The sequence below is a fragment of the Apium graveolens genome, chromosome 11, assembly GCF_009905375.1.
Source record: "Apium graveolens cultivar Ventura chromosome 11, ASM990537v1, whole genome shotgun sequence".
NCBI lineage: Eukaryota > Viridiplantae > Streptophyta > Magnoliopsida > Apiales > Apiaceae > Apium > Apium graveolens.
This window is the reverse complement of record NC_133657.1, coordinates 50821399-50845528: the sequence shown is the minus strand read 5'-3', so window position 1 is coordinate 50845528 and position 24130 is coordinate 50821399. Positions and strand designations below refer to the sequence as shown.

At 40.0% G+C, this 24130-nt stretch overlaps 1 pseudogene; it reads left to right on the top strand.

Annotated features, from left to right (window-relative positions):
• Nucleotides 1-464: 464 nt before the first annotated feature.
• Nucleotides 465-18724, top strand: LOC141695488 (V-type proton ATPase subunit B 1-like; annotated as a pseudogene).
• Nucleotides 18725-24130: the final 5406 nt, after the last annotated feature.

Below are 24130 nucleotides of genomic sequence, written 5' to 3'. Positions count from 1 at the left end.
TTATGGTAATGCTCATCTGCAGAAATGTAATTAGTTATTTCCTCAAATGGCTTCAACCTCGACCTCTCATCCTCAAGAGGTAGAGGTGTATTATGCTAGGCTGTTACTTAACCGATAATTGCTTTTATTATACCATATGAATTTAAATTTTGGATTTTCAATTTCCTTTATAGATGAACATTATTATCGTTAGAACTTCAATGTATCCCATTTAACAATTGTTATTATGCACGTTTCGCATGCCATCAGAATCGGTTTTATTGATTTTAGTACCTTGCACATCATGCAACTGAATCCAATGCTTCATTGTTAGCTTATTCATATTTAGCTGATGCCTTATGTAATCTACCAGTTCTTCTTTTTTTCTTAATGTGGGTCTGACAGAAACAATTGCAGATTATGGCTATCTTTCACTATCTAGCTTTCCTAGTGTATCGTAATTTATTTATTTTTTTCAGATAAATATGGGTGGTGAAAACAATTTTGACATGGATGAGGGAACAATGGAGATTGGCATGGGTAAGTTTACTTGTTTTATCATCTTCTGGTGAAAAAGCGGAAGCTACTGTCTTTTTAACAGGTCTACATCATATCTTTGCTAACCACGTTAAATACATGCTAATGCAGAGTATAGGACAGTATCTGGAGTTGCTGGGCCGCTCGTTATCCTTGATAAAGTGAAGGTGATTATCAGTTTCTCTGTCCTTAACAGCAATATATTTTAATATTTTTTGTGCACATTATGTTATTTGTGGATAAATATATACGACACACTATGTTTCCCTCTCTAATTTTTCAGGGACCCAAGTTTCAAGAGATTGTCAACATTCGTTTAGGAGATGGAACAACTCGGCGAGGTCAAGTCCTCGAAGTTGATGGCGAGAAAGCTGTTGTTCAGGTGATCATTATTTCAGGCTTTCAAATCCGTAGTTATGCAATATGCCTTCTACTTTTTTCTATGCTAATCAAGTGAGTGTGTTATCTCACCATTAATGTTTGTAATGTAAACTTCCCATCTGGTTTTAGCTTCTTAAAGTTCATCATATATCCTTTCGGAGAAAGTGTAGGCATGTTTTAGTTGCAAATATTTATGCTATCCTCGATGAAATTTAATTTTATCTGTTGAGGTGTGTAGTTAATACCTATTTTTATGTATTTATTGAGGTATCTTTACCCAATACCATCTGATCTTTACCCTAATTGTCAACATTCTCAGATTTTATATGCACATATCTGTTTTCACCGTGTTTTCATCACAAGTGGAAGGTGTTCTAGAGATTGCATTTCTTTCTTGATGAACCAGAAATATGAGCTGTTCCAGATGGACATTCTTCTATTAATGAAAATGTAGAATAAATTTTATTTTAATTCATCTCTTACTGTGAAAGAAACTTTTTTTTACTACTAATCTACTATGAATGAAGTTGTTTATTGTTTGGCATATAAAATGTCCTATATATTTTTCTAGTTCTACTTCTTTTGCCATGTCCTATATCCACTACTCTTTACTAATTGACGAATCCCCGTGTCCCCATATCCGTTTCCCGTGTCCCCGCATCCGTGTTGGTACTTCCTAGGGTATAAGTAGAGATATTATCTCCTCATACCCATTACAATCAGGTTGAGATCCCAATTAAAAAGTCAATGTGCATGAACCCTTTTAAAATAACTTGCCGGAATCAGAACTTGGCAGTGTTTAAACTATCCAACCATTGTCAGCTGATAGTCACAGACATTGCTCATTGTGTATTTAGGAATTTGAAGCTGACTATTGATTGATGAAATATGTTTTGAGGGGTTCTTGATTTTTAACGTTCTATCATATGCTGTTTTAGATTTTGTAAAAAGTACATCGACTCAAATATATGTTTGTTTCATGTTCCTTGACCAGGTCTTTGAAGGAACGTCTGGGATCGACAATAAATATACAACTGTGCAATTTACAGGAGAGGTATAACTATTTTCTTCATTGTATTAGCAACTGAACTATATTAATTATCATTAAAAGAAGTAACCAATCAGCCTACGTACGGTATTTAAAATTACAAAAACGGTATCTAAAGATAGAATTTGTTGGATGTGAAGCAAAAAGTGGAAACAATTAACATGCGTTTTTTTTTTGTACACGAAACTATTTAAATTTGGTGTATCATGTATGATGCGAACACTATAAACAGAGCTTTACCCCTTACTCCCGAGTTTTAAAAGGGAAAGAATGCAAGTGAAAGATAAATAAATTAGTTTCACTTCCCTTCATAATCATGTTCCCAAATTTTTAAAAGGAGCGAAAACAAGTGTTTATGAATATAAATTTAACAATTTTTCGCTCCAAAACTTTCACTCTAAAAATGGGATGAAAGTACTTTACCTGCTAAACACTTCTTTTCTTCCCATTAAAAAACTCGGGAGCAAGCGCTTATAGTTTTTTATGGTCAATCCCACTTACATTACCTTAAGCATCATTTTTATCTTTCTAAGAACGGATTTTGATACCTGATATAGGTCTTAAAAACTCCTGTCTCACTTGACATGCTTGGGCGCATATTTAATGGTTCTGGAAAACCAATTGACAATGGTCCTCCTATTTGGCTGAGGCGTATTTGGATATTTCAGGCAAGTCTTTACTGGCTGTGCTATCCAGAAATTCTTTGTACTTCTTCCATTGCATGTCTATAATAAAGTGCCATGTTCTATGTTTTTCCATTTCAGGAAGTTCAATTAATCCTAGTGAAAGAACTTATCCTGAGGAGATGATTCAAACAGGGATCTCAACGACTGACGTTATGAATTCTATTGCTAGAGGGCAGAAAATCCCTTTATTTTCTGCGGCAGGTCTTCCGCACAATGAAATTGCTGCCCAGATATGTCGTCAGGCTGGTCTAGTCAAGCGACTAGAGAAAACTGAAAATCTTTTAGAGGTACAATGAATCACTCTAAAACAGATATGTCATGTCATTAGGAAGTAAATGTGTAATTCGTTAGCTACAAAGATGTATATATAAGTGGGATATACTTTGTCTTTGTTGTTTACCCTGAGGTTCAATCGATTGAAATAAGCTGATATGTTATATTCTTAAAATGCCATATTGTCGTGACTGATTCCTGGCATATGCAGGATGGGGAGGATGATAATTTTGCGATAGTTTTTGCTGCTATGGGGGTTAACATGGAGACAGCACAGTTTTTCAAACGTGATTTTGAGGAGAACGGATAAATGGAGAGAGTTACCCTCTTTCTGAACTTGGTATTCCTAGATAAATAAGTGATATTATTAAAGATATATATATCTGTTAGAATTGGTTCTATCTTCAGTTAAGGTTATGGGTAGTGATAGGGTATGAGAGACCCGGGTAAGGATCAACCTGGATCTATGGAATACCGGGCTCAATCGATGTACCGAGACCCCCCTCTCCTAGTACAATTAAATGGAGAGACCAGACCCAGGCCCATCCCATGACCCGGATCCGGATCCAACCCGGAACCCGGACCTAATGCCTACCCGGATCCGGATCAGGACTCAAGCCACCATGAGGGGGGTTCCTAGCAAACACATGCACATCCCGCAACCCGCCAAGCAAGGGTACGTGGGCACGTGACTTTGACAGCTATCAACAACCAACATACCAGACAAGCACGGCGCGTGTCAGAGGCCGTTAGGACACTCTGAAGGTGGTCCTCCCCTGGACACGTGTAAGCAATCCCCCCAAGTCAGGCGTCCTCCGCTCCCAAAATCCAACGGCCCAGATTTAGAGGTAACTACCCCTAAACCCTACCTTGGGGCTATATATACCCCCAAGGCTGAAGGGTTTAGGGGTGGAAAAACATTCACTCTTACACACTCACACTCCCTCATACACTCAAAAACACACAGCAGCCACCACACATACACATCCACGCACACACACACACACAGCAACCTCTAAATTACATAAGTATACATACCTTCATCTTCTCCAAAGCCTGTTCTTATTCTTACACCGGAGGCGCCGTGGGAGCCAAACCCCCCTTCCGGTGTTGTTTTGCAGGTGCCCAACCAGCAGCAACACCTCATCCACCCACAGAACTTCCAGGAACGCCGTCGGACGGAGCCGCCCGCTCACCGGAGTTATCATTTGGCGCTAGAACGTAAATAGCAAAACCCTTTCTTGAATATGAATGTTCATTTTAGCCACGTTTGTGTGAGCTTGTTGCTTTAGGCCACGTTTGTGTGAGCCCGCTCTTGTTTGTTAAGTTTTAGCTGTTTAGGGTTTGATAATCTTGATAATCTTGAAGTCTGGGGTTTGATAGTCTTGGTGATTTTAAAACCCTAAACTGTTTTAGCTTGCATATTTTCTTTTATGTTCAAGAGCCTGCTGTTCTTGTTTGGTATTATTGTTAGCAAAACCCAAAAAGTTTGCTTGCTGTTATTCTGGAAATTTTTTGTAACACTCAAAAAAGCAACCTCAGATCCACATTTGTAGCCTCAAATCTTGGTCAGTTGTTTGTACAATTGTGGTAATGGCAAGAGCAGGAAAAAGTACAGCTGGTAGGCCCTCCGCTAGTACCCACATTCAGGATCAAGACCCCTCTCAAGCCCAAGAACCTGGAGGAGACAGAGAGATCTTCCAGGAGCAACCACTGACGCAGAATACCCCGGTAAGGGATGCCAGAAATATCATAGAGCTCAATCAGTACAAGTATACCAATGTTCCAGTTGCAGAGGAGCATATGGCCAACTTAACAAGCCACGAACTTGCTGAAGCAATCAGGCTCTACAGAGATGAACAAGCCCGGGCTCAGATGGAATTTGAACAAGATGATGAGCAAGAAGAGTCCGGGGACTCTCAGCAATCCAGGAGATCTGTCTTCGACCGAATTGGGGCCAAGTCAAAGAAAAATCAAAAGGAGCCTAGCAAGAAGGAGACAGAAGCAACCAGAAAGAAAAAGTTAGAAGAAATCAGAGAAAAGATAAGAAAGGAAGAGGAAGAAAAGTTGGAGCAAAAAATTCAGAAAAGAATGCAACTGGAGAAGGAGAGGCTCCTAGCTAAAGCAAGAGGCAAAAGAACTCGGAGGGACCCTACCCCCGAACTTATTTCTAATGACGAAGAGGAGGGTCAGAAAGATCTCAAGGACATGATTTACGAGCTCCAGAGAAAAATGGAGAAAGAATCCGGGGTGGAAGTTGGGGAGACCCTCACGCCCTTCAGCCACTCCCTAGAAGCCATCCCTCGACAAAAAAATCTCAAACACTACAACTTCGACTCTTTCGATGGACTGGGGGATCCGGAAGAGCACCTCAACTACTTCGAACAGATAGCTCAGATATACTATTACAATGACTTGACGAAATCCAGATTCTTCGCCTCGACTCTCAAAGGGGGGGCTCAAAGATGGTTCAACAGAATCCCATCAAGAAGCATCCACTCCTGGAAAGAATTCAGAGGAGCCTTCCTTAGAAGATTCAGAGCCAATAAAACACATGAAATGCACACGTGCCACCTGGAGACAATCCGCCAGTATGATAACGAAGCACTCTCAGCCTATATGCGGAGGTTCCAGGAAGCCATCAACAAAGTTTCGAATCTCGATGAAAGGGAGGCTCTAAGCATATTTCGAAGAAACCTGGATCCAGAATACAATGAGAGGTATATTGTGGAGTTGATAAACAAAGAGCCCCAAAGCTTAGCCGCTGCTTATTCCATGGCAGCTCGGTTCATAAAAGAAACAGATGTTCTTCAGGCAATGAGAATGAATCGGAATGGAGGAAACAGGAACAAATCTTCTGATGACCGACCGAAAGGGGGTTACCATCAGGAGAAAAAGTTCAAACAAAGCAACCAAACCCAGCAAACAAATGTTGTACAAAACACCCCAATATTCCAAAGATTGGGTCCTAAAACAGAATCCAAAAGTGATCGCGGTCCCCCTAGGCAGCAAAGGGAGCCTAGGTAAGAGCCAGAGTGGACACAACTAAACAGGACCCGCGAAGAGATACTGAAGGAGATCAAGGGAAAGCCATTCTACTATCCTCCAAAGCCAATGCAGACTCCCCCAGAGAGCAGGCCTTACAACAGGCAGTGCGACTATCATGAAACCCATGGGCACAAGACTGAAAATTGTCTCTCTTTAAAATACTTCATTGAAGATCAAGTCAAGAAAGGCAACCTGAATCAATACATCTCAAGGGAGAAAAATCAGAGAGAAGAAAGGCAAAGGAAAGGTAAGAATGTGGTGAATGTGGTCCTAGGAGGTTCGTACTCCCCCCCTAGGAGCCCGGGCTCAGGAGATGAAGTGTTCTCCATTCAATCCTACCCGGAGATGATGATCTCATTCAGCAGCAAGGATTATAAAGGAGTCAACCCGAATCACAATGAAGCCTTGGTTGTAACACTTGATATCTTTGACAACGAAGTAAGAAGGATGTTGATCGATAATGGATCCTCAGTAAACATACTCTTCAAGCATATTGTGGACAGGATGAAGCTTGGGAGTGTACGCTCCAATAAATGCCAAGAGGACCCTCTGTATGGGTTCGGGAACAACTTGGTCCCGATCCAGGGAACTTTATACTTGCCAGTCGTATTCGGATCGGGCTCAAACCAAGTTACCCATGTGATAAAGTTTTACGTGATCAATACTCCTTCATCCTACAACGGCATAATCGGGCGCTCGGCCTTGACCAGGATCCAAGCAATCACCTCCATATCACATTTGAAAATCAAATTCCCAACTCCAACTGGGGTAGGAGAAATCAAGGGAGACTATGAGGTAGCTGAAAGATGTTATAGCCAGGCTCTGGTAATGGCTGAAACCCACCAAGACAACAAGAGAAAGGCCGTGGTACTCCGGAAACAATAAAGTATTAAGAAACATCGCCCCCACCCAAGGGACGATGCGAGGAAAGAAGTTCAGGTCATAGAGTCCCTCTCAAATCCGAAAGCAACCAAACCAAGCTCAGAAGAGCAAAAAAGCAACCAAGTCACAGAAGGGATTGAATTGAGCCTAGGCCTTGGCCAAACCAACCCTACTGTGCAAGCAACCAACCCAGAAAAAATTGGAGAAAGAAACAATAAAGAGATGTCAGCCCAGGTTCAGATTTATATGAAAAAGAACACAGAGGCTCGGATCCAGAAGATGGTATCAAATACGGATCAATCCAAGATAGAGGCCGCTGTTGAAACAGAAACAATTCTGATCAGTACAAGCGATCCTTCCAAAAAGATAAAGATAGGATCCGGGCTCGAGGCTAATTTCAGAAAAGACCTGGTATCGCTACTCCAAGGGTACTCTGATATATTCGCTTGGACCCCGAAAGAAATGCCCGGGTTGGATGAATCCATAGCGATGCATAGTTTGGATGTCAACCCAGAGAGGAAGCCAGTCAAGCAAAAGAGAAGAAATTTTGCCCCAGAAAGGCAGAAAGCAATCGATAAAGAAATTGAGAAACTACTGAAAGCTGGAATAATATGCGAAGTCAAGTACCCGGAATGGCTGGAAAATGTAGTGATGGTGAAAAAAGCAAACGGAAAATGGAGAATGTGTATCGATTACACATACCTGAACAACGCATGCCCCAAAGACCCCTACCCCTTGCCAAATATTGATCAATTGATTGATGCGACTTCTGGGCACGTGATGCTAAGTTTCATGGACGCCTACTCGGGGTACAACCAGATCAAGATGAATCCCAGAGACATTCTAAAGACAGCCTTCATCACCCACAGGGCGGTCTATGCCTATGTAATGCTGCTGTCGGATTGACTAATGCGGGAACAACATATCAAAGGGCAATGAATAAAATCTTCAAGGACCAGATTGGAAGGAACCTGGAATCCTATGTGGATGACATGATTGCAAAATCCACAAGCATCCCCGGGCACATAGGAGACCTGAGAGAATGCTTCGACAACTTGAGAAAATACTCTCTCAGGCTCAATCCAGAAAAATGTACATTCGGAGTAGGGGCAGGAAAATTCACTGGATTCATGATAAGCAACCGAGGGATTGAGGCCAACCCAGAAAAGATAAAGGCAATCCAAGAGATGAAGGCCCCCAGAACACAAAAAGATGTGCAGAAGCTAGCAGGATCACTAGCAGCACTCAGAAGATTCATCTCCAAGCTAGCTGAGAGATGCCTACCCTTTTTTGACCTGTTAAAAGGAGCAACCAACAAGAGAGAAGTTAATTGGAACCCGGAATGCCAAAGCGCATTTGAAGAAATCAAAAGGTACCTTTCTCAACCCCCTGTGTTAACAAAAGCTCAACCCGGGGAACTCCTATCCCTTTACCTGTCAGCAGGGGCCCTGGCAGTTGGAGCAGCCTTGATCAGGGAAGAGAATGGCAAACAGCAACCAATTTATTATGTGAGTCAAGTGCTAAAAGATGCAGAGACCCGGTATCCGAGGCTAGAAAAGTTTGTTTTTGCCTTAGTCACAGCATCCAGGAAGCTCAGACACTACTTCCAGGGAAGGGAGATATGGGTTGTAACTAACCAACCCTTAAGGAAGATAATACACAAGCCAGATGTCTCAGGGAGATTGGTAAATTGGGCAGTTGAGCTAAGTCAATTCAATTTGAGTTTCATCCCTAGAACATCAATCAAAGCCCAGGCTCTAGCCGATTTCATCATAGAATGCAATTTCCCAGATGAAGAGCCCGTGCCCATGAGCATTGACCCTGAGAGAAATACAGACCAAGAAACAGAAGCCTGGGCCCTCAAAGTTGATGGTTCTTCAACAAATGAATGATCAGGAGCCGGGCTCATCCTAAAAAGCCCAGAAGGATTCACAATCCAAACAGCAATCTCATTTAGCTTCTCAGCAACAAACAATCAAGCAGAGTACGAGGCCATGATTGCAGGATTGAAGCTAGCAAGAACACTCAGGATCCAGAATCTCAAAATCTACAGCGACTCCCAGATCGTCGTAAAGCAAACAAATGGCGAGTACATAGCCAAGGATCCAGTTCTAGCCAAGTACCAGGCTCTGGTCCAAAGCTACCTCGCCTTGATACCAAAAATACAAGTCATCCAAATATGCAGAGAGGAAAATTCAGAAGCTGATACACTATCTAAGCTTGTTCAAAATTCATCAAACCTGGATTGCTCCGTCTACTTCGAATAATTGCAGAAACCAAGCACAGAGTCTGAGGATGTCATGGAAATAGATAACAGTCCAAATTGGATGACTCCATTCATTAATTACTTGGAGAAGGGAGAGCTCCCGGAGGATAAAGGGAAGGCACAAAGGTTAAAGGCAAAAGCTTCAAAATTCTTCATTGAAGAGGGAATACTCTATCGCCGGACCTTCTCCTCCCCAATCCTCAAGTGCATAGGCCCAGGAGAGGCACAGTACTGCCTCATGGAAGTTCACGAAGGAATCTGCGGGGACCACATGTCCGCAAAAGCACTAGCTCACAAAATCATAAGGCAGGGGTACTACTGGCCTACTATTCACCAGGATTCAATAGACTTTGTGAAAAAATGCAAGGAATGCCAACTCTTCAGCAATGTGACCCGGATGAGCCCAGTCCTACCCTCCTCTGTCTTATCACCAATCCCATTTACCGTATGGGGCATCGATATCATGGGACCCTTTCCCAGGGCCAGAGGCGACCTCAGATACTTACTGGTTTCAATTAATTATATGACAAAATGGGTAGAGGCAAAGGCAATGAGAACAATAAACCAACAAGACTGCATCAAGTTCATGGACAACATATTGATAAGGTTTGGGATCCTGAGAGTACTGGTCTCAGATAATGGTCCGTAGTTCGTTGGTTCAGAATTCGAATCCTACCTTCAAGAAAGGGGCATCCGGCACAAGAAGTCATCAGTAGCCTACCCTCAAGGAAACGGCCAAGTTGAGGTAACAAATCGAATACTTCTCAGGGGGATAGAGAAGAGACTCAGGGAAAGCAAAACCAAATGGCCAGAAGAATTACCTAATGTACTCTGGGCATACAGAACAAGCCCCAGAACAAGCACAGGAGAAACCCCCTTCAAACTGGCTTATGGAACTGAAGCAATGCTACCAATTGAAGTATGATCACCCTCCCATCGAGCAATCAACTTTGATGAAATAGCAAACGGGGAGGGGCTCAGAACGAATATTGAGCTAATTAATGAAGTCCGAGACCAGGCAATGGCAAGAATGGAAAAGTATAAGCAGAAAATAAGAGAGCACTTCAGCAAGAAGTCCCGGGTCAAAAACTTCCAAGTTGGAGACCTGGTCCTTCGAGACACGGAAGCTTCAGACCGCACCAACACTGGGAAGCTAATGCCAAAGTGGGAAGGCCCATACAAAGTCAAGGAAGTTCTAAGGCCAGGAACATACAAGCTAATGCACATGGATGAGTCTGAGATACCAAACACATGGCATGGACTCAGGCTCAGAAAGTTTTACCAGTAGAATAAGCAACCAAAAGCAACCAGAACTTGTAGCCTATGGCAAGCAACCAATCTATGATCCTATATTTTGTATGAAATTTTTTTGCAAATCAATGAAAAGAATCTTCCTTTCTTAGAAAGTTATTACCTTTAAATTATCAGTTATGGAAGCAAAAAACAACCCGGGTACGTTCTCATACCCGGGTTAGAAGCAAAAAACAAAAGCAACCACTATTTGCTTAGAAAAATCCTAAGTAAATGGAGCAATCACCAATCCGGGTTAGACATACCCGGATTGAGAGCAAATTTAAAAGCAAAAAACAACCCGGATTAGCATTCAAATCCAGGTTGCAAACAACCATTATGTACTTACATTTTCTAAGTAAAAGCAAAAAAGCAAACATCAACCCGGGTGGGTTTTATACCCGGATTGAAAGCAAATTTAAAAGCAAAAAACAACTCAGATTAGCATTCAAATCCGGGTTGCAAGCAACCACTATGTACTCACATTTTCTAAGTACATAAAGCAAAAAAGTAAGCATCAACCCGGACACGGTTCCATACCCGGACCAACCCTGATATCAACCCAGATTAGGGGCCATAACCAGGATCCGGATTCCTAAAAAAAACAGATTGAAGAAAAGCAAATATTTCCTATAACGGAAGAAGAGTTTAAAACACAATCCGGATTGCCATCAACCTGGAACAAATCCAAATATTACACAGTTCAAATCAAAGTACGATAATGAGAAATCCTAGAAAATGAAATTACATGGGCTGGGCCCGAGAAGCTATGCAAAGCTGGTCAACTACAGCTTTTACAGCGAGGAACTCCTGGATGAAGCTCTCCCAGGACGCCAAGGGGTCGGTCTTTATGTGGCACTCAGCAACGACCCAGGACCTACGAACCTCGGGAACCCCGGCCTGAGCAACCTCGAAGTCATAAACATCGCTAGCCTTGAACTCAGCAATGATAGCCTCCTTGTTCAAATTTTCTTTAGCAGCAAGCTCGACCTTGAGCCTCTCCATTTCCTTGGCCAGCTCCTCAGCCCGGGTCTCAGAATCCTTCAGCTTCTCATTCAACCCGGACTCCACCACACGGAATCCCTCCCGGGCCTCCTCCAGCTCTCCCCTCAAGGAATCAGAAAGTATCTTCTCGGCTTTAGTCCGGTTGTTGGCCTCTTTGAGCCCAGTAAAAGCAACATCAGAGCAAATGGATATTGCACTCCCAAGCTGAGAAAAAAAAACATAATTATGAGCAAAGCACAAAGTGAATTGGGGGGCATAATCCGGAACTAAGAGCATAAAAATTCAGAAATCACCTGCCCCCATTGACCCGTAACCCTTTTCAAGGCAGCCGCCATGCTGTACCCCTCTACCTCCTCCCAGTCATCTTCGGAGGGGATACTGGACATGAACCCGGCTAGGTCGATTAGAGTTTTGGTACCTATCTTCACGGCCTCTCCATCGGGCCCTCGGCCTTCCGAATCACATACAACCCGGTTGGAAACCACAGCTTTGCCCTGTGGTGGCTTGGCCGGAACAAATTTTCTTTTCTTCCTTGGGGGGTCATCACCGCCCGGAATCTCCTGGACCTCGGGCTCAGACTCGTGGCCCGGATCCGGGATGTTATGAGGGACGGAGGACTCGGCCCCTCCTTCAATATCTACAGATCCGGGACCAGGGGTTCCCTTGCTTGTCTTAAAGGCCAGCCCGAGAGTGTTGAAAGCAGCAGCATATGCAGAAGAAGATATGATTTTCAGAAAATTGCAGTTGAAATGAGGAAGACCTGTGGAAATAAAACAAAGGGAGGTTAAACCGGATCAGAGGCAACAAATTTATTCAAACAAATTAAAAGCAAACTGGAACATGATCCGGATCATCAAGATGGGTGAAAGAGATCCGGATTAGAGGCAACAAACTATACATTCCACAAGCAAACTATAAGTTGATCCGGATCATCAAACTGAGTAAAAGTGATCCGGATCAAAGGCAAGCATCTCATCCAAAATCAAAAAGAAAAAGAAAATTGAAACAGGACCCAGATCCCCAGGATGAAAGGAAGATCCGGATCAAGGGCAGCACAAATTAAAGGAAAACTTACAGCCTAGATTAAAAAGCAGCTTATGGTTCATAAATGTGTCCCGAGTTGGCTGGAACTCGAGAGATTCACAGAAACATCTAATCTGGGTAACAACCCGGTCTTCGAGCACAGCCGGGTTAAACTTAGTTTGAACCCCCTCAGTAGTAAAGTAAGGGAGATAGGCCAAGTTATATCCCTTCAGAAGGATTATCTCCCCATTCCAGTACTTCAAAGAAGACTGGTGTATTATTGGTTTGGCTCTGCCCGGGCCAAAACTACACTCCGAGGCCCGGAACACGATCTCATAGAAAGGCTTCTGACTTGACTTGGATAGGTAGAAAATCTGGTGGAAGAGCTTCAAAGTGGGCAAGAATCCGGATTTGTTGCAGCAAGCGATGAACCAGGTCATCGACTTTATCCCATTCGGAGTGATTTGCATCGGGGATATCCTGTACACGTGCTTGCAGAGGTGCTTTATGAACATATGGCACCGGGGGCTCCACCCGGATCTGAGATGTTCCATCCAGACCGGGATAAAACCATCTTCCGGACGATGATAAATCCTCTCATGGGGTTCTGGCCATCTCCACTCAATATCTGGGGTCAACTGGAAAGCAGCCCGGACCGCCTCGTTCATCTCACCCGGATCGGCCTCAGAGAACGAGTCCTTCAACTGGTAGTGATCCCGGCTTATAGGAAACTCAGCAAACACCCTCTCGAGAGCTTCCTGGTTATATACCCCGGGGTGACCGTCGGGCTGTCTATCATATCTAACCCGGCTATAATAGACCTCGTTTTTTATCTCGGTCGGCTTTTCAACAAAGTGATACTTAACATCTATCCAGTACCCCTCGGGCGTGAAGGGAACTGAACCCCCAGACATTCTCTTATACCTGAACTTTGAGATTATCTCGGCGGAAACAGAAGCTTTCTTAACCATCTCTACCCGGATCTGTTCTCTACCAGATGAATCCGGGTCACTCTCCTCTCCAGAAAAGTTTGGGTAGCAGTTATAGACTTTTCTAGCCCACTCCTTGATCTGGACCATATACCTATTAAAATGAAGGTCAGTTAGCCTGGTCCCTACATATTTTAATTGTTTCGCTAAGAGGTCCGGATCAAGTGTGTTATGTTAGTATTATTATAACCTAATGATCCGGACCACCAATGCAAGTCCAACCTGGAAAAACATCAACGATCCGGATCATGTTAACTACAATCCACAAAAGCAAACCACCATGGACCCGGATCTTGATGGCAAATACCCAGATCCGGATCCATAGCAAAAAAAAACTTAAAACAAAACCCATATACCCGGATCCTCATGGCAAACACCCATACCCGGATCAAAAGCAACCAAAAACAGCTTAAAAACCCAAGTCATATAATTCTACCCAAAAACCTTCCCCATATCCGGATCCTAGACCCTCGACCCGGATCAAAATCAAAACAATTACCCACAAACAGTTATCACAAGAATCAAACAGCAAAATCCACCCCTTTTTACATATATACGCAATTATATTCTATCAAGAACACGAAGAAAAAATAGAGAAAACCCAGAAAATCGAGTACAAAAACCCAAAATCACAACCAAAATCAAACAAAAACAAGCAAAAAATCACAGATCTACACACAAACAGTCGTACCTAACACAAAAAACACTAAAACACTGACCGGTACCATGGATTCGAAGGTAAAGAAACAAAATTGAAGCATGCAAAATCGGAAAACGTTGAAAAAATGCGCGGATAAAACACAGGGAATCGAAGAAGGAAGGGATAAAACTTACGAATTGAGAACAAATGGGCAAACACGACGGCACAGAGACGGAGAGCTCCAACAGAGAAAGCAACACTTCAAATTTTTTGGGAGAAAAAGAGATGTATGACTGTTGGCTTTCTTTGATGAAAAATAAAAAATGAAATGGAAGAGGGGAGGCAGCCTTTTATAGGCCCAGGAAAGAGTAACTCCCCTGCCACGTGGCGTCCAAACACTGGTTCACCCAACAGTTACAAAAAAAATATATACACATTAAACCGCATTAAACCCCATAATCATTATGGGGGCGACTTTCTAGGAAAACAACTGTCGAAATTAAAATTCATGGGGGGAAATTGAGCGAAAAACGTTACAATTTCTGAAAAATTTCACAGAACCTGAAGCATCCTACCCGGATCCCGAAGGACTACCCGGATCCATATCACTCCGGATTGATTTCTGATACTATAGTTCTCTAGAATACGCCAAATCCGGATTGGGGGGCAACCAAGAGTAGAAATTTTTCTGAAGCAACTATTCTACCTTAATCCGGATTGGTATACATTACACCAGATCCAGATTGGGAGGCAACCGGAAGCAGAAATTTTTCTGAAGCAACTATTCTACCTTAATCCGGATTGGTATACATTACACCAGATCCGGATTGGGAGGCAACCAGGAGCAGAAATTTTTCTGAAGCAACTATTCTACCTTAATCCGGATTGGTATACATTACACCAGATCCAGATTGGGAGGCAACCAGGAGCAGAAATTTTTCTGAAGTAACTATTCTACCTTAATCCGGATTGGTATACATTACACCAGATCCGGATTGGGAGGCAACCAGGAGCAGAAATTTTTCTGAAGCAACTATTCTACCTTAATCCGGATTGGTATCTATTACACCAGATCCGGATTGGGGGGCAACCAGGAGCAGAAAGTTTTTTCCTAAGTCAAATATGCAACCCTACTCTACTCCCTCATCCAGAAAATCTGCATAAGGGAGTGGGGGCAAATGATAGGGTATGAGAGACCCGGGTAAGGATCAACTTGGATCTATGGAATACCGGGCTCAATCGATGTACCGAGACCCCCCTCTCCCAGTACAATCAAATGGAGAGACCAGACCCAGGCCCATCCCATGACTCGGATCCGGATCCAACCCGGAACCCGGACCTAATGCCTACCCGGATCTGGATCAGGACTCAAGCCACCATGAGGGGGGTTCCTAGCAAACACATGCACATCCCGCAACCCGCCAAGCAAGGGTACGTGGGCACGTGACTTTGACAGCTATCAACAACCAACACACCAGACAAGCACGACGCGTGTCAGAGGCCGTTAGGACACTCTGAAGGTGGTCCTCCCCTGGACACGTGTAAGCAATCCCCCCAAGCCAGGCGTCCTCCGCTCCCAAAATCCAACGGCCCAGATTTAGAGGTAACTACCCCTAAACCCTACCTTGGGGATATATATACCCCCAAGGCTGAAGGGTTTAGGGTTGGAAAAATATTCACTCTTACACTCTCACACTCCCTCATACACTCAAAAACACACAGCAGCCACCACACATACACATCCACGCACACACACAGCAGCCTCTAAATTACATAAGTATACATACCTTCATCTTCTCCAAAGCCTGTTCTTATTCTTACACCGGAGGCGCCGTGGGAGCCAAACCCCCCTTCCGGTGTTGTTTTGCAGGTGCCCAACCAGCAGCTACACCTCATCCACCCACAGAACTTCCAGAAACGCCATCGGACGGAGCCGCCCGCTCACCGGAGTTATCAGATAGATACTAGCTTTTGAGTTCTCCTTGACATGTTCCTTGTACAGGCAAATGACCCCACAATTGAACGTATTATTACTCCTCGAATTGCCCTGACGACTGCAGAGTATTTAGCATATGAATGTGGGAAGTATGTACTTGAAATTCTAACAGATATGAGTTCTTATGCTGATGCACTTCGTGAGGTAATTATGTTCATGTTCTCCGGCATCCTGGAGTTGAGCAATAAAATGAATTATCTCATGTCAAATACATATATCAATCTTTATATATACGTCTTGTTCTAAGAATAATCACCATACAGGAGTTCATATTTTAATTACTTTCCCAGTTATGCTCTGTCGGATTGCTTGAGTATTAAACTAGAGGTTCTTTGTTGTTAAAAAGGTTACATTTTGTTGTAGGTCTCTGCTGCTCGTAAGGAAGTGCGTGGAAGGCGTGGGTATCCTGGGTATATGTATACTGATCTTGCAACCATATATGAGCGTGCTGGACGAATTGAAGGAAGAAAAGGTTCCATAACGCAAATACCAATTTTGACAATATCGAATGATGGTAAACATCTGAAAGTCTTTTTAAAATCATTATGCTTTTGTAGATATGTAATTAAACCTGTCTGACTTGAATTAATAAATGACCAGATATTACACACCCCACTCCGGATCTTACTGGCTATATTACTGAGGGGCAAATATACATTGACAGACAACTCCAAAACCGACAAGTTCTAAGAAATCATTGGGGAATGCGTGGTGAGGGAATATTACCTAAATTTGAACCAATTAGCTACAACTTATGTAGTCCTGTTAAGCATCCAGAGTATATCTGATAAAACTATAGTTTGGAGTTGAGTAATTTTTATTTCAGAAAATGTTCCCGATGAAATCTATGACCCACTGGCATCTATAACATGCTGTTGTATTGTGGTGTTAAATACGTATCACATTTTCCTCGGTGTATAAAAATATTTTATCACATAAATTACTGCTCTATGCGAAGACATTTACTTGTAGAGCAAATACTATGTCGATCTATTGTTTTGAGAAGATAAAGCAGGATCTGAGAAGTGACTAGTATATAGTGTCGTACTCTTTTTTGAGAACGTGTTTCTCTTAACTTGCTCTTACGTTTATTTCGATTGACACTTTTTTACTCCATGGTCCTGCCATTTCTGTTGGTTGCATGCCAGTTGCATAAGAGGTTTACGCCATAAATGCATTTTGATGTTTATATCACTTTTGCTTATATGTGTTGGTCCACATTAAGAATGGGCAAATGTGCCCTCTGTTTGCTTATATGTGTTGGTCCACATTAAGATAACTTGAAAGAGATTTCAATCATGTGTTTTACCTATGACATAAGTTTTAGATGTTAAGAGCAGTCCCAATGTAATACACAACTCTCCATTGGACCATGCAAACTGACACGGGTACATAAGATATATATTGGAGGAATTGAAATGAAATGTGCACGCCCACTTTCTCGGGCAGTGGCATTTCAATTATTTATGATAATTTAATGTCTTTTTACCTTATTTTTACTTTTTACTTTTACTGTTTATGTTTTGTTTGTTACTTTTTGTTTTATAACTTGGCATGCATACACATTTAAATTTAGTGCTTTTGTGTGATGTATTTTGATAATTATGTTTTTCATTCATGTGTTATTTTTACATTTTTAGTATTATTATGTAACCTTTAAATTTAATATTTTTGTGTGAGATGTTTTTAAATTACTTTAATTTTATTACTATAATTGCAACATAATAAAATTATATTAAATTTGAATAAAAAGAATTAATTACTTTAATAAAAATTAAATTATTTGAAAATATAATATAATATGAATAAATTGGGTCCTACACATTAAAGGAAGTGGGCATAGCATTGGAGTAAGTTGGCCATTTGTTTCACTTGACCAACCCTATTTGACGTGGCACATGCGGACCCCAGAAAAAAGGTAAGTTGGGCAACCCAACATTGGAGCTGCTCTAATGACCTCCTTTTTTCTTGTTATTGATAAGAAAATTACATACATGCTTTATGATTATTGCATCATGACTAGACGTAGCTTGTTAACATGCTTGAAAGTTTTTATCTGTTTGATGATGCAGATATATCCGCCTATCAATGTGCTCCCATCTTTGTCTCGTTTAATGAAGGTAAGTGCATGGTTTTGTTAGTATGATTATACTCGTACTATCTTGCTCGAGATGTATATACTATAAACTTCTATCAAATGGCGTCATTTGTGCGCCGCAGAGTGCTATTGGAGAGGGCATGACTCGCAGAGATCACTCAGATGTGTCAAACCAGGTACATATGAATTAAAAGAAAAATAAGTAAGCCGTACCCTTTTCCCCCCTTATGTCTGCTCGATGTAGCTTCTTTTGCCTGCTAAAAGTTTGCTATCTGAGCTTAAAAAGCCCGCGACCTTATTTTTCTTTAACAATTTGTTCGTGTCTTTATCACAGCTATATGCAAACTATGCCATTGGGAAAGATGTCCAGGCAATGAAAGCTGTAGTTGGAGAAGAAGCTTTGTCTTCTGAGGATCTGGTTTGCAACTTTTTCTATTGGGGTCTGAATGGGGTTTCTTTGTTCAAAAGGAATGGGGTTTTTTGTTCAAAAGGAAACGGAGGCGTGCAAAGGTTTCCTCGGGTTACAGCAAAAGATGCAGTCAATACAGCTACCACACCTGTAACCCAAGTTAAATTCATATAATAGGATATAATTATTTCAAGATCGAATATTTTCCTTTCCGGACCCAAAAAATCGCTTTTTATTATTACAAATTATTTCAATAATGTCAAATTAAAATATTAGTAACTTAGAATTCGTGCGATGCACAATTTTTATTATATAATTCTTTGAATATAAATTAAATTGAAAATTTTATGATATGAGATTTAATAATTTTAAATTTTAAATTTTAAATAATATAATTTGATGATAATTATATATATATTCGCACATATACATGTATAAGTTAGTGATATTTTTGAAATAAGCGATATTTTAGTTTTAAATGGTAAATTTTAGCCCACATTAATAGTATACAAAATATCTTTAATTTAATTTAGTCTTGTTTTAATCCGTATCAATTATATATATTATTTTGTATTAGACTATTGTTGTGGATAAAAATCTGAAGTGAATCTTGGGCATGTCATTAATGGGAGGTTTCGAGTATTTCGAGTTTTAATAACCGCGCTTGTATTTCGTGACTTAAATCTGCTCTCACAAAATGCCTACGTATCTCTAACGTGTAGCAAATCATGTTGTTGTGCAAAACATGCATGTACCTTAACAAGATTAAGTCAAATTGACAAACCTAAGAATTAGTTGTGTGATAATCTAAATTTGTATTTTGTATTATATCACTTGAGTCTGTAAAAATGTAAAAGATTAGATTGGAGTATTTTTATGTAAACAGTCTCAAGTCTAAGTGTTGTGCATATGTTGTGTACTTGATGATTTCATGAACAAAATACCTTGATAGATTTTACTTAGTGAAATTATGTAGCACTTGACGGATAAGATTTATAGTCCCGACGGATGACTCATTATAGTCCCGACGGATGATAACTCATTATCCATCGAGTGAGTAGCTTATGTAACAATAAGTCTGTAGCACATTTCTGCATACACCATTGTATAGATTCTGTTAGTAGTTATCAAGTCATGTTGACTTTAACTAGATATGCAGAATAGGTTGATTAATTGTACATAGATGATGTCTTGTAATTCTGCATAAATGAAATGAAGTCAAGTGCCAGATTGCTATCGGAAGGATAAACTACAATGAAGTCGACAGATGATCAACTAGACAACCCAACGGATGATCAATAACTCGACGGATGATCATGAACCTGACGGATAAAGAATTCAAATATCTGTTGACAGTGACAACACAGTCACATGCGTCGAGTGGATGCAAATGGAATGTGGTAGCCTATTCAACTGGGTTTTTGAGAACAAAGAAGCATTGCCATTTCCATACTATTATGAAGATATTCAAAGATGCTGGAATAGAGTAATGAAGTAGCATTGTAATAGACTAGATAGTTTTTGTTTTATTATCCTGTCTCATTACTTTGTAATCTTGGTGGTAGATAAACCAAGAAGTAGCAACTAAGGGACTATCGAACTAAGATACAAGCAGAGAAACATTTGTAAGCAGAATTCTTAGCATTTCTCTGTAGTCTTAGTTGTTCAATTATTGTAAGCAGCTGTGAGCATTTTGCACATAGAGTTCTCTCGATATATAAGATATATCTCTGGTGGAATCATTCTAATCCACCAGAAAGTTTTTAAAGATTCTTGTTTTTAATTACTTGTGATTTGATTCATTTAAGTAACTATTCAGCATTGTGCTAATCAATTCACACTTATATATATATTCGAGTTAGAACATTTTTATTTCAAGAAAAAGTTTCAAGAATTCCATTTAACCCCCCTTCGGTAATTCTTGTCATATTGTTAAGGGACTAACAATTGGTATCAGAGCAGACTCTTAACTTACAAAGAGTTTAAAGATCAAAACAATATAACAAGATGAACAAGAAGGATGTTAGAGTCAAGATCCCTTTTCTGGATAAAGATAATTACCATCATTGGAAGGTAAAGATGCATCTTCATTTGCTTTCTCAAGATGAGGCCTATGTTGACTGCATAGAAAGAGGCCCTCATGTTCCAATGAGAGCAGCAACAGAAAACGAGCCATCAGTCCCCAAGCCAAGGCATGAATGGTCTGATCCTGACAATGAACAAGTCAGGAAGGATAAAAAGGCCATGAACATCCTGTTTAATGGAGTTGATGGAGATATGTTTGACAACATTATCAACTGCAAAACTGTCAAGGATGTTTGGGATACAATACAGATCATCTGTGATGGCACTGAACAAGTCAGAGAAAATAAGATGCAGCTCTTGATTCAGCAATATGAGCATTTTCATAATGAAGAAAGTGAGTCTCTCACTGAAATTTTTAGTAGGTTTCAAAACTACTAAATGCTCTAAAGTTGCATGGAAGGGTCTATCAGACAAAAGACTCCAATCTGAAATTCCTTAGATCTCTTCCAAAGGAATGGAAATCAATGACAGTCTCATTAAGAAACTCACAAGAATATAAGGAGTTTACTTTGGAGAGACTGTATGGCATCCTGAAAACTTATGAGCTTGAAATAGAGCAAGATGAGAGGATGGAGAGAGGAAAGAAGAAAGGAGGATCCATTGCACTAGTTGCTGAGTTGGAAAAAGAGAAGGAAGTGAAGATGGAAGCTGTTGAATCAACTTCAAGGGTCTGTGAGAACAAGGGCAAGGGGCTTGTAGTAGAAAGTGAAGATTCTTTGAGCCAAGATGACATGGAGGATATTGATGAACACCTAGCATTTCTTTCCAGGAGATTTACCAAGCTCAAGTTCAAGAAGAACTTTGGAGCAGCCAAGCCAAATGGAAACATGGTGGATAAATCAAAATTCAAATATTTCAAATGTGGCTTGGCAGGGCATTTTGCCAGTAAGTGTAGGAAGTCAGATTCCAGCAAGAAAAAGTTTGAGCCTGTGGATTATAAGCAAAAATACTTTAAACTACTCAAACAAAAGGAAAGGGCTTTCATAACACAAGAAAATGACTGGGAAGCAGATGGACTGGATAAAGATGAAGATGTCAGCTATGTCAATCTAGCCCTAATGGCCAAGTCTGATGAAACAGAGATAATGTCTTCAAGTAATCAGGTAATTACTACAAACCTTGCATATTTATCTAAGGCTGAGTGTAATGATGCCATAAATGACATGTCTACAGAGTTATATCATTTGCGTGTTACACCTAAGTCTCTTACTAAAGAAAATGCTAAAATCAAAGAAAACAATTTGTTTTTGAGTGAGAGAAATAATGTGCTTGAGTCTCAGTTCATTGATTTTGAAAAGTTAAGACTTGAGTGTAAGATTGCCAAGGAGGAATTAACTGAGTCCTTGAAGAAAGAAGAAATTTTAAAGAAGCAGCTCGAGCGTGAACAAGAGGTGATTAAGGCATGGAAAACATCCAGAGATGTCCATGCTCAAATCACCAAAGTTCAAGGAATTGAGTCTTTCTGTGATGCAACCTGGAAAAAGAACAAAGAGAAACTAGAACCTAATTTGGTAGATGGAGTGCTAACAGATGTAGACTCGACGGATGATGAGGATCATCCGTCGGATAACAAAAAGGGTTATCCGTCGAATGATGAAAATCCTCATCCGTCGGCTGTGAGCAAGCCTATCAGTAAAGCCAAACTAGTTAAGCTAAATGAGAAGTATGAGTCTGTTTCCAAGAACTTTATTTCAGGAGAATCGAGTCAAGTTAAGAAAGGGAAAAAGGCTAATGTTGGTCACATGACTGTCAAACAGTTAAGTGACAGACTTGAAAAGATTGAGGTAAAAATAGAGACTAAAAAGAAAAACAATAGGAATGGTAAAGTAGGGATTAACAAACACAATAACTACATACCTGATAAATATGCTCCTAGAAAAATCTGTGTCAAGTGTGGTAGTATAAATCATTTGTCTGCTTGTATCATTTGATTGAAGTACCGAATCACTTGATATTGTCATCACTTTCCTCATTTTTACTTCTTTACTAATTTCTTTACTAGGGTTGTCATTTTAATTCTATGTTGTCTATGTTACTGTATTGTTTAGTTTTTAGATCTTACTTAAACAGGATAAATCAGTACTTACTGGAAATCAGGACTTAAGGATATCAGTACTTATATTATCAGGAGATAATCATCAGAAGATAGATATCAGAACTTAAGTACTGAAGGACGTTCAGATAAGGACAGCAGCTGATTAAAGGAAAGAAGATCGAGACAAACATAAGAAGAGATATGCATGAAGAAGGAATTTTGGTAAAGAAGGACAAAATCTGTGAAAAGTGGGATAATTAGGATCCGACCTTAACTGTACAAGTTAAAAATTTACTTTTTAATTGAAATATTTTTTTATAAGTACGCATATAAATATCAATAAAAATTATATATTTCAATTTTTACATTATTTTTAAAACAGAAATATCACTAATATGTACACATGTGTATATTTATAATCGTTATCAAAATATATTATTATAATTTTAGATAAATAAAATTTTATAGGGGATTTGTATAATATATCACAAACTAATAGGTAACTTTACAAATATATCCCTTTTAATTTAATAATTATAAATATGTCCCAAGGTTAAATTTTAACTCTAATATAACATATATACATGTAGTCAATTTATATATTTATATATTTATTTACTTTAATTGACTAAAAAGTCCCTAACAATATACAACTAGAAATTAATTTAAAGAGATTTGTTCTAGAGTTTTGTTATATACTTTTGAAATTTTTGAATTATTTTGACGGGATTTTTTACATGCTAATGAACAATTATATAATTAATTTAATGTCAAAAAGATTATGTTAATTATTTTTAGTGATCTTGCTTCCAGTAATAAACAAAAAAATTATATTTAAATACTAAAGTAGTAATATAAAAAATTAATATTTAAGTAAAATTTTACACTTCTAGCATATAATGGCGATGACATTAATCAGATTACACGAAACTAGTAAACGCCAACTTTCATTGTACGAATACCCTACTACCAAGCATCCACAAAAGAGATAGAAGTTGAATAGATACCAATTATGCTTAGTCCTTATATGTCTATAAGAATTGAAAATATAACGGTTTAATGCGCAAGTTATCTATCGTGATTACATAGGGCAAGTAAGATTGTTAAAATTACCTATGAATCATGCATAACAATAACACATGAATCTGTGCTAGCATGGCAAGTTCTAAACCTCTATATTCACTGTCGCTTCAATAGAGATTAACACGCTATCTTATATGTTAGCTACACACATAAGATGAATAAGCACTACAGTTTTCGGCGACTGCGGTCTTTCCCGACGAGGCTCCGTCGAAGCCAAATCGACTTCTTTTCAGTCCGTTTTTACTCCAAAACAATTCCTAAGCTTCCCAGGAGCACGACTAAAACAGGAACGATCAGAATCAACGACTATATCGTTGATTCCTTTCAAAAACCGGCGAACCGAAGCCCGAATTCGCCGAAGTTTGATTGCCATCAAA